This window comes from Chrysoperla carnea, chromosome 5, assembly GCF_905475395.1.
Source record: "Chrysoperla carnea chromosome 5, inChrCarn1.1, whole genome shotgun sequence".
NCBI classification, from domain to species: Eukaryota; Metazoa; Arthropoda; class Insecta; order Neuroptera; family Chrysopidae; genus Chrysoperla; species Chrysoperla carnea.
In genome coordinates, this window is record NC_058341.1 from 55,153,930 (window position 1) to 55,166,260 (window position 12,331).

Consider the following 12,331-nt stretch of genomic DNA (forward strand, 5'->3'; position numbering starts at 1 on the left):
CTCACTAAAAGTCGTAAGCAGTAGAGAGAGCATTATTGTCGTGTGGGTCTTTAGAAGAACGGCGTGTGTTTTTATTATAATCTCTTATCACTAACAGTGAGTGTATGTATTTGTTAATGGGCCCCAGGAAGTCGTGACGAAAGGTGGGTGGTGAAATCCTCTCTGCAGCTTCCAATGTTCATCAAACCCTCTTATCAAAAAATATAAAAAAATGACAATAAATTTTTGAAAAATCGAATCGATCGTGTATAATCGATAACTAACCACGAATTGTGGATTTTTAAGAAGAATTATGTGTTTTTTGAAATTTTTTGAAGTAAAACAGTGTATAATTTCAAATTGGCGACAATATCTAGTGCGTTCTTTTAATTGTTGTAAATAAATGCAAAAACATTAATTTGGGGTAACGGATTTAACCCGCACGTGAGAACGAAAGAAGGGGTTGTTTTAGTTTCGTACGTTTTTTTGGTGGTTAATTTTTATAATTGTGATTTTTTTTGCTAGAGATATTTTGTGTTCATATTTCTTTAATTTATTCATGAAGTTTATGTCGAATTTTTATTATTAAGGTAGGTTTTTAAATTTGTTTTGATTTGCAATAATAATATTAGAGAATATCTACGCTTGGGTAAAGTCACAAATAATTGATTCAAAATGAGCCTTGAATTGTAAGAAAGCGGAACATACGACGTGAGTTTATTATTTTAGAATTACGCCAGTAAAATCTTACTATTTAAAAATCTAAACTCAAATCGCAAAACAGGTAGACGGGTGTGAAATCACGTTTTGCAACCAAAAAAATGTTCATCTCTCTATCTTTTATATTTTTGGAAAAAAATGGCAACCAAAATTTTTCCCTAATTTTCTCCCTCACGAGAAAATAATGATGCTTACGAAAAATTGTTTCAAACAAAAGTTGTTTATTTTATATAAGAAACATTTTTTATTTTTTTGAGGAATATTTCTGAAAACCATGTAAATTCAAGCAACTTTTTTGTGCTACTTACGCAGGTAGCACAACTTTTTTGCTTGCAAAACTTAGTTTCACACTTCTCAAAAGAGTCCAAATAACATACCAAAAAAGCAGCTTTACATCGATTTGCGATTTTAATTTAGAATTTGACTGGCGTAAATAATGAGTTTTTGAATTTAATTTTTTAAATTATCAAATAAAGTATGATTCATATATGGCTCCAGAAATATTAGCTCGTATTTTTGAAAAAAAATAAAGCTAAATTGGGAGAGTTAACATACTTGAAACTCTACTGACAAAAAGGATTGAGGGCTACTGAACTTTATATATTAATCTTGGACAGCGAAATTTCGATTCTTTGAACGCAACGGCTTGATACGGAACCTTTATAATTTAAATGTCTAATTATTGTGGGAATAAATAAATATTCATTTGTTTTCAAAACAGATTCATTGACATTTAAGACCACCCATATTCTTAAAATTTTAAAAAATTTTAATTGCTGGCTTTCAAAAAAAATTAAAAAATTGATTGACATTACTCTAGGATTCACATCCTTAGCTTTGTTAAATCAGAAAGGCATGTTTAAGTAATCAAAAATATGTTATTTTTGTGAGTTATGAATTGGAAAGGCCTGTTTTTAAGTGATGAAGTAGATAAGTAATTATTAAAAGTTAAACGCCCTTTTTATACAGGGTGCGCAATACAGACTAGTTCGAATTTTTTAAGCTTCTACTAATTTTTTTATCTTTTGCTCATAATCCGACAATCTTAAATTTATAGAATTATGGGAAAAAGTGGGGATTATTCGCCTAAAACTAATTTTTTATTTTTTGAAAATAAAATTTATTTTTTGGCAAATGGCGAAATTATCAAATAAATAAATTGTGTACAATTAAGGTATTTCGAAATCAAAAAAGTAAAAATGATCTAAATAATTTGAAATCTTATTTAACAATTAATGATCCTTTTATACGTCTTTTATGAAAAAATCATATCAATTCTCTGTACGGTTTAGGAGAAATTAACTATCAAAGTCAGTTTAAAAAAAGGGCATTTTTGTTATCATTTTCTTTTCAACTCTTTAAGTTATTGAAAATGATACCAAAAATTTGAAATTTTATTTATCAATTAATCATTCTTTTATACGTCTTTTGTGAAAAATTCATATCAATTCTCTGTACGGTTTAGGAGAAATTAATCGAAGTTAGTGCTTTTCCCAAAATAAGTTTTTCATTAGCATGTACAGTTCTCAATTTTGGCATGCTTTTAGAGCTTCAAACTCGGGGAATATTGATATTAGTTTTCTATGTAAATGGTAACATTTTCAAAAACACTTTTTGACTTGAAAAACACTAAAAATCCAACATTTATTAAGACTTCTTCTAGAAGATGTATGAAATACTCATTAATTGACACACAAAATTTCAGTTTTTCGGTAACACTTTTGTTATCAACATTCGAGAAAGGACTAAAATATTACTTTTAAAATGCTAGAAATCATATCTAAATGGATTATTTCCGGATTTGACGTTTTTTTTTCTATTCACGCTTGAAATCACATTTAGGTTACGGTGACGTCTCCGAAAACTGATACAGTGATACCGCCTAATGAATTAGTTTTGAGTGACACTTTTGAAATTGTTCATTTCATTCAAAAATAAATACTATTACAGAATAAAAAATTTTTGAAACGCCTTGATTGGTAATAATTCAATTACTGATCAGGAAAAATTCAAAAAATAAATTTTTGCTATAATTTAGAAATTTTTTTTCAGAAAATAATTTATCAGACCAGTAAGAGCCCAACTTCCACTTGAGCTTAATTAATTGCTGATTTGACTACCTAACAGACAGCTAAATCACATTGGGAAAAATTTAAATTTCAATCACTCTGCAAGCAACAAAATTTCATTAAAAAAATGTACTTTGTACAATAATTTTTCAACACCTCTAAATTAATTACACAAACTTTAAAAAAATATATTTTATAGATTTATGTAAATATTTGCTAAAATATTTTTGATACCTATCATAAAAATATTTTTTAATAACAAATATAAACAGAAAATTAGTTTTTGTTTTATTACCGCATCTAGGGTTCATAATAATATTAAACAAACTTGTTTGTATTGTAATATGCTAGTAAGATATAATGTTACATAACACCTGTTGTTATAAATCACACTGTATAATAAGATAGGAGATTGTTGTACCTTGTAGTAATGTTCTTTACAGCACTATTGTTCCTATACACTATAAACAGCTATCGATAAAACCTTTATTTACATTTTATTAATGTGTGATTCATAGTACAAGACCTTAATGTACCTTAAAGCACACCATAATGTACCTTCGATTGCCTTTACTGACTTTGGGAAATATCTCTTCCAAATGTATTCTTTGCAGTTCACTCTAGTGAACAGAATCTTAGGAGGTAGATATCTATTACTTGAGGAAAAAATTATTGGTGGAAAAAACTATTAGGGTTTATTCCTTGATCAATAATCCAGTACGTTGTTTGAAGGAGGTTTGGATAAATTTTAAATAATTTTAGGAGTTGAAATATGGTATTTATACAGGGTGTTCTGTTATTGACTGCAGAACGCCTCACTCTCGTAATGAGCTGATCAAGACGAACGATAAAGCTCTTTGCTAAATTTTGATCCGAGGCCTAATTTGCGAGATTTGGTTATGGTACAAATCAAAAACAAAATGGAAGAAATCAAAATATTTAACCATTCACAATGTCAGTAAACCTGGTAGGCATACACTATCTTATATGGAAAGGACAATTTAAAAACTATAAACTTTAATTAGACAGTAAAAATCCATTAGCAATTTGTTATCTTTATTTTTCGCATTTAATTATTTATTTGTCTCACTAGTTTGTTGATTACTATTTATTGATTGCTTCAGATTGGACCTAATTTTTCGGATTGCTTTAATAGCCAATTTAGATTCTAAACGGTAAGAGATAGAATAATTAAAACAACTAACAACTAAAAAAATAACAACTTTTGTTTAAAACAATTTTTTCGAAACACGTTACCTTTCGGGAGAAAAGCAACATAACATATGTTATTAATGCATTTAATCGAAAGGAAACACGTTAAGTTAATCGATAAGTAGGTGAATAGGTGAATAGGTGAAAGTCATGGCATTTCTTACGAAAGCTGACGATTTTCGAACAAATGGCTAGATCTAAAATGTAAGGTTTTTTATGAGAATCAACTTTCTACTTTAAAGTGTTATTCTATCTCCTATCGTTTCCCGCCTTGTATATAGATATATAAGTATTAATATATATAATTTGCTAAGTGCTGTGAGAGTATGGGTCTCGAAAATCAAGTCATAACTTTACGTTAAGAAACTGCTCGTTTCAGTATTTAAAGAAAATACCCTAATAACCAATTGCCAAATTGTAGAAGGTAAATTGTAATCAAACGATACAACTCTTTACCCTGCATATATTATAACAAATAATTTCATTGTATAGTTTTTATATGAGAGATATATATTTTAACATTTTGAGAAATATATCTATTCGCATATAATTTCCTTCCGGTTGATTAATCTAACAGCAAGCCAAATAAAAATGTGATGAGTGGTGAAATGCGCAATGTGACCTAGAACAATTTGTCATAAAAAAACAGTTCGGTGAAGACAGTTTTGTGTGGAGTTTTTATGTGTTTGTTAGACCTTAAAGGTTTCGTAGATGTCATTTTAGAAGTAACTCCTTTTTTGGGTTGTTTATAATTGAGAAATTTTTTTAAGATCTTTCGCTGTCAAATGTTAATTAAAAAATATTAGATTGCAAGGAAAAATAATTTTTTTATAATAGTTTAAGTCTTTATCTATTGTATAGTAAAGTTTCGATACTTTGCCATGTTAATTTTTGTGAAAAAATTTTTCAAAAATGTTAAAAATTGTTCACAGTCTTACAAGAAAGAGTAAGAACGTAGCAAAGTTTCTTGAATTATACTACCAGTTATCGATTAGATGGAGTGAAAAAAAAAAACTGAAAATTAGTTTTTCGAAATATTCAAGTTTCTGTTTTTGCACTAAAATATATTTTAACTGTGAAATTTATTTAGAAATAAATAATACACTGAAATAAAATTACTAGCAGGAAACTTGTTTTTAAGGCAGTCAGTAAATACTTAAAAACAAGATTTAAGAGAATATTTTCTTAGAATACTTTAATTTTTAAGAAGTCAATACTTATTTTGTTGAATTAAAGAGGTTCTTTCACCGTCAATGATAATTTTTTTTTAAAATTGGGCAAGTTATTTCCAGCCATTGCACAATTTATTTCCAGCCAGCGAAACAACTCCTTAATTTGCTACATTTATTATTTTTGAAGTATAAAGGACGATGTTTACTAACATGCATTGTTAAAATCTCTTCAAAAAACGTATCCAGCCTTCTCCAATAATTTTCACTCACGTTTATTTCGAATTATAATAATATAAAAATTTTCATTGAATCTTATAGCCAGGAAAGTGCTTGATAGATCGCATATGGGTTAGTCCTTTAACTTGGATTCGAAAAAGGGCCGAGAATTTGATATGTAGATTTTTGCTAAAGATGGTATTTATGAGTTTTTTTTTCAGTTTCTTCAGCTTCTATCAATTATGTAATCGTTAAATCGTTATTTTTCGAGTACTCATTTTTCTGGTTACAGATTTGACCCAGTTTTCTGGTTACGAATGTGTCTCGTAGGAAATACATAGCAAGACCAAATAATATACAAAGTTAATATAGTCGAAATTACGACCGCTATATAAAAGAAAATCTACCACTCTCCTTGGAAAATCTAGTTTTACCCAACCAATAAACCTATTCTGACACGTCTTTAATGCGGAAATTATAGTTTTAATTTCAGGGTCAAATATCCTAAAATATACTTGATACGGAATCCTGAATTCGACCACATGTAAAAGATATCTAGAGTAGTTTTTTTCATTGCGAAACTAATAAAAATCAATGTTGATTTGTATTTTTGAGGGGGCCTGCAAGAATAATATATTATGTGCATAGTTTTTAGTTGTTTTTTTTTTCAAAGGAATTCGAGGTCATATTTTTTAAAATAACGACATAATTAAGGATTTAATGGTTCTTTAATGCAAAGGCTGCTAGGATATTAAAGTTGACATTTATTCAATTTACATAAATTTTTTCAAATTTTTATTAGGTCACATTTTTTACTGTTTTTCTACATTTTTAAAAGATTTTTATTACCTTAATTATAAATTTTGCTCTAATTAGATAAGATTGTATCTAATTATTTTATACGTTGTAGTGTATCTGTAATTCTTTAATAATTAATCTATCTCACAGATCATAAATTTAACTAGTCAGAGAATAACAATTCACAAAGCCAAATTTTTAGGCTGTTTGTTCTTAAAATAAGATTTTAAAAGTTTTCAAAGACTTCAAATTTGAATACAATGTTACTTCTATCATTAACTTAAGTTCAAAAAGAATTATTTGTTATTGTCTCGCTATGGGCAAATCGAAAGAAAATTCTAAATTTGTGTATACTTATTAAGAATATAATTATACTTATTAAGAATATAATAATACATTTACTATCCGCCGATTGACCGTCTCTATCTCGAGATAAGTTTAATTAAAGATGTTTTTAATTCTAGAAAGAAAAATTAGATTTAAGACACTTTTCAAAAACTAATTGAACATGCATGTATTTGTTCTGGGTCTAAAAAAAAAAAAAAAAACAATAATATTGAACCGCTTCATTCTTGAGATATATATTGTATAACAGAAACAATTATATTTAGAGTATAAGAATGTAAGATAGATATCTAGTTTATACAGAATCACAGATATCTATTATTATCATTTATCATACAGAATACATATATCAGGTTTTTACAATATTGTACAGCTTTAAGAATTTATTTTCAATAAACTGTGAACCTTTCGCGGACTATTTACTAATTTGAAACCAGCTAACAATTTTGTTGAAGAATTGGAATAATTTTTTGTCTTCAATTTGAATAAAAATCATTAACCAAGGTAATTTTGGTCCAAAAATTACGAAAATCGTATTTATTTAGTCTTATTGTCTGTCAATTTTATTATACAACGTGGTCAATTTTGAATTTAAAAACCATAATTCGGAACGGAGTTTAGCCAAAGTGGCTTCGTTTTGGCATGTTTAAAAAAAAGCCGCAAATTTGAAAATTGGAGTATAAATTTTTGTCGAATCATATGACTTTTAACAAATTTCTGGTAGATTTGCGATAAGAATTATTAATAACAAGTGAAATTTACAAAATTTAAAAAAACTCCGACAAATTTTCCGGGTACGGAATCCTAAACTCGCCTTTGAAACTCTACATTGAATTACCCTTTAAATAAAACCAAAAAAAATCAAAATCCGTGCATCCGCTTAAGCGCTACGATGCCACAGACAGACAGACAGGCAGACACACAGACAGACACACGCACATAGCGGTCAAACTTATAATACCCCTTTTTTTAGCTCGGGAGTGAAAAACCATGGAGAAAAATATTTCAAAATTGGCTAATTCGTTGCCTTTTTAGTGTTTATTGCTGCCTGGTGTGGACAAACTATTCACAGTACCTAAGGCTCGTCACTGCGCATAACTTTTATGCTCAGCTATCTCATAAATGTATCAAAGTTCTTACCTTTTAACTACTGTTTTGTTTAAATTAAATTATGAAACAAAAGGAAATCAACATAAAAAAAATCTTAATGTCAAAACGAAATTGAAAATGTAAACATAGATACTTTTAAATATTTTAAATAAATATTTATAAATAATTCTTTTTTGTATGTTTGGATGGAAGGAATGGATGACTGCTTATAATAAAATTATAATTATCTAAAGAATGCAACAAAAAGTTATTCAACACTTTAAAATTATAAAAATTATTCACAATATGGTTCATATTTATAAGCCACTACAGTCATTTTAGTTAATTTCTGATAATATTCCACGTTTATTGTTACCTATACAATAACAGTTAGCAAACGTACGCATTTATATGGACATGTCCGTACCTTTGAGAGCTGCCTGTATATATCATGAAATGAATCAAAAATTTAAAAAGCTAAGAACTTGGAAAATTATGTGAAGTAACGAATGATTGAATAATTCTGTCCAATTCTCTCTGTTTTCTTCGAAATAGACAGAAAATATAAATATAAAGCGAGAAGAGTATAAGTTTGTGAAGTAATCAATCATGCGATGCTGAAATTATAACTCAGTATCATGGACTTCAAGTCCCTGCTAAAATTTTTCGGGTGTAATATAGGAGCAAAAAGATGGTCGTATGTAAAAATAAGTTCTAATTGTAAAAAGTTCCACAAATATTTCAGTAGACATGCACATTTGTTCATTTATTGGTAGATTAATGATTCATTTATTGTTGTTTATCAATGTAAGGTATACGAAAATCAAAAACTTAGCTAGTACCACGAAATTGAAAAATGGATCACAAATAGCCGATGTTAAATACGCTCGACTATCGCTTCTAGACGTAGAAGGTTAAAATGATTGGACCTGAGTGCACTTATCCATGTTTCACTCATCAAGGTTTGACTTATATATTTTTAACTACAAAATCTAAAAACAAGAGAAGAAATTACAGAGGAAGATTAAAACCCTGACTCCAAAGAAAAGTTCATTAAACTTACCAATTCTCTGTACGGTTTATGAGAAATTAACTATCAAAGACAGTGTTTTTTACAAAAAAAAAATTTTTTTCACTTTTATGCATACAGTTCTTAATTTTGGTATGATTATAAAGCTTAAAACTTGAGGAATATTGAAAAAAGTTGTTTTATGTAAATGGTAAAATTGTTAAAACCACTTATTGACTAAAAACCAAAATTTATTACTTCTTCATAAATCACTAAACGGGCTGTTTTAAATAATAAATTTATCGTGAACCGTACAGAGAAATGACTTGATATACTCATTAATTGACACACAAAATTGCAGTGTTTTGGTAGCAGTTTCGTTTTGTAATCGAAACGCCTTAAACCATCAATGAATTTCTCAAAAAAAAGGATGATAAATTACACTGGAAAAGTGGAAATCATCAAGCAATTTTGAAAGTTTTATCTTTTGTTTAACTTGATAATATGCTTTGCTAGATTTTGTAAAGTCATTGAATGTAGAGAATTTTTATGAACCTCACAGTAAATTAATTCCCACGTGTCACATAACAACACATCTACTAAACCCATCATCTTTCAATCTTCATAATAATAATTTCAATTTCAATTTCACTTTATATTTATGTAAATTGAAGCTAAAAAAAATGTTATTAAAAAATAGGCGCTAAGGCAAATGATCTAAAAACACGGATAAATACTACAGGCGAACAGACAAACCATGCGATTTGAGAGATGGTTAGACAGACTTATGAAAAGTGTTAATTTTGTTCTAAATAAGTATATTATTATTATTTATTATATTTGAAATTTAAATGTTTAAACTAATTTTAATGTCTAACAAATAAAACAGAATGTAAATTAGGGAAACGAAATAAAAAAAATTTAGCATAATAGGCGACATTGTATTATGTAATGTTTTACTTAAAAAATTTTTGAGGAAATGAGTAATTTCAGGCTCTAGGAAGATGTATGAGACAAAAAAATTTTGGTTGACCCTGATTTTTAATATTAATACTAGGAATTAAAGAAATTAAACATTTTCAGGGCGAAAATATAAAAAACAAAAAACATTCCTGGAGTAAGCATAATAAATTAAGCCATAGAAGTATTCGTGTTATCGCTTGTTAACATCGGAGCTAAGACATTAAAATAATAGATATAAAATAATTTCCAAATGAGAAAAAGATAAAAATAATTTCAACCCTAAATGTACCCTGCTCGTATATCCCTTAGATATACACTTTTTGTTTTCTTTTCTATGTCATTGCTTTCTTGTCATGTTTACTTTCTATTAAAAAGTTTTTTTTTTAATTGTTTTCATTCGTTTCAAATTATCAAAAACATTCAAAATATATCGTTTTTAGAAATTTTCCCATAAGTACTTTATATCGATTTTCAATTATTTTTTTCTTAAAAATTCGCATAAAGGCGTAGGCTGAAATTTTAACCACATATAATTTGAGTAAAAATCTACCTATAAAAAAATTTGAGCCCTTAAGGAGATATGCAAGGATTGAATAATATTAGGGATTTCAATAAAACTTTATAAATACATTTTTTTATTAACAAAGTATGCAAAAATCACAAAAATTCATAGGTCATCAGGCTTTTTATTGTTATTTTATCGTTCAAACTTAACGATACGTTAACGTTATCCTTTTCAATTGGATATTTCTATATCAAAAAATCTAGAGAGTGTGATAAAAAACTATCTAAAATATTAAGACAATCTTGTAGTTTATAATAATACCATTAAAAATATAATGTTGTTGATGATATAAAAACAAAATTTTAATTTAATTATGAGTTCATCGAAGATCCATCGTTTGATGAACAGAGACGACTATAGTTAGAGTATTGATGATTGAAGAGCGATATTTATATTAATAAATTTATCACTTGCACACAACATATGATATATTTTTGTAGTTGCGTGGTATTGCAAAGCCAAAGCCATTACATGACTACAAAATATGTTTTGGGTTTATATGTATGTACTGTGCAATAAACCAAAACTTTTTTACAATACTATAGGTTTACAATCACCTTAAATCAAACATTGTTGTCATTGTTACTCATACATCCTTAACGAACCAAATTCACAAAACTTGAAATCAAAATATGTTTGAAAAATGTTTTAAAAATATCCATTCAATAAAACTTAGATCTGGATATCGATATTTCAATCACTGATAGTACTTTTACAAAACTACCTCGCTCCAAGCCAATATATTATTTAAAGAGCTTGATTTTTCATATTCGAGATTGTGAAATACAAAATGAATAGATTTTTCTTGTAATATTAAATATATGAAATTCGTTTCTTAGCAATAAAGTATTACAGGAACGTGGGTTGAATGCAATTTTTTTTATATCATGATGAATGCAAGTTTAATATCTTAAAATTTTCCGACCTATGTTCATTTGTTTCTTAATCGCATATTTGCTTCAAGGTCAACGTGATTTTTAACTCAGATAGTAAATTCAGGAAAACTCTTATTAAAATTTAGATAGGTATGTACGATTTTAACAATAAAAGAAGCGTAGGGCTTTAATTATTGTATTTATGATATCCCATTAATTAATTGCACGACGCTTGCACTATTACCATATTTCTTTATTTCTACCGCATATCACGTCGAATAATAAAGTCGATCTAATATTTAACGAATACAGTTGATAGAGAAAAACTTTTATTAAAATTAAGATGTGGTAACAGTCTGTGATAGTAAATATCATACAAATTTATATCTAATTTTTCATAGTTTCCCCAAGTCTGGTGACAGTGTTGTGTTAGTTTGCAAATATATTTGCAACCATTTCTTTCAATTTTGAAAATTAGATAAATTAAAAACATACAAACATTCAATTTTATAGGATGTGTTTCCCAAAGTGAAAGTTGGTTCATTGCAATTTAATAACAGTGATTGATTATATATTTCCAAGTAAGTAAATACACTCACCCCAAAAAAAAAAACATAGCAGCAAAAATCTAACAATTTATGAAGTTTAAATCTATAATATAAAAATGAATCGCTGAATGTGTTGCTAAGCGTAAATCTCGAGAGCAGCTGAACCGATTTCGCTAATTCTTTTTTTTATAATATTGCTTGAAGTACGAAGATGGTTCTTACGGAAAGAAAAATTTAAAAAATTGCCTGAAAACATCTAAAAACAACACTTTTCTAAATTCCCATACAGAATATTCGTAATAATAATTAAAATTCAACTTTAATACCATACCATAAAGTTTAAGTGTTAGTAGAGGAGTTCCGGGAAAACAAAACAATTGGGTGACGTTAGTATTGTATGAAAACAAACTGAATCGACTGTTAGGCGGGACGAAGTTCTCCGGGTCAGCTAGTTTTATAATTGTTGGACTTTTTTAACTTAAAAATCTAAAAAATTCTTCTTTTAAGCTCAACTGAAAATGAGTGGTGAAATTAATACATTTTTTTAAATATTAATTTATATATGTTAACCTACGAAAAAGTTAAAAAACACGTCAGTTCCATCGCTTAACTTACAAAATAGTAAGGATGACACAAAATCAAAAGAGAATCATCTTAATGTCATATAATACATGTATTGTTTTTAAATTTGCAAGCTAAAGTTAGCCATATTTATTAAGCGTTTCTATGTCAGTTGTCAATAACTATTAGTAGATAAATTGTATATAGAAT

The 12,331-nt window shown here is 27.6% G+C and overlaps 1 protein-coding gene across 1 annotated transcript in view; it reads left to right on the forward strand.

The window, feature by feature from the left end:
- The window catches only part of LOC123301241 (fibrillin-2-like), an 89,298-nt gene that overhangs the window by 26,491 nt on the left and 50,476 nt on the right, over positions 1 to 12,331 (forward strand). The gene's annotated exons all lie outside the window — the stretch shown is intronic.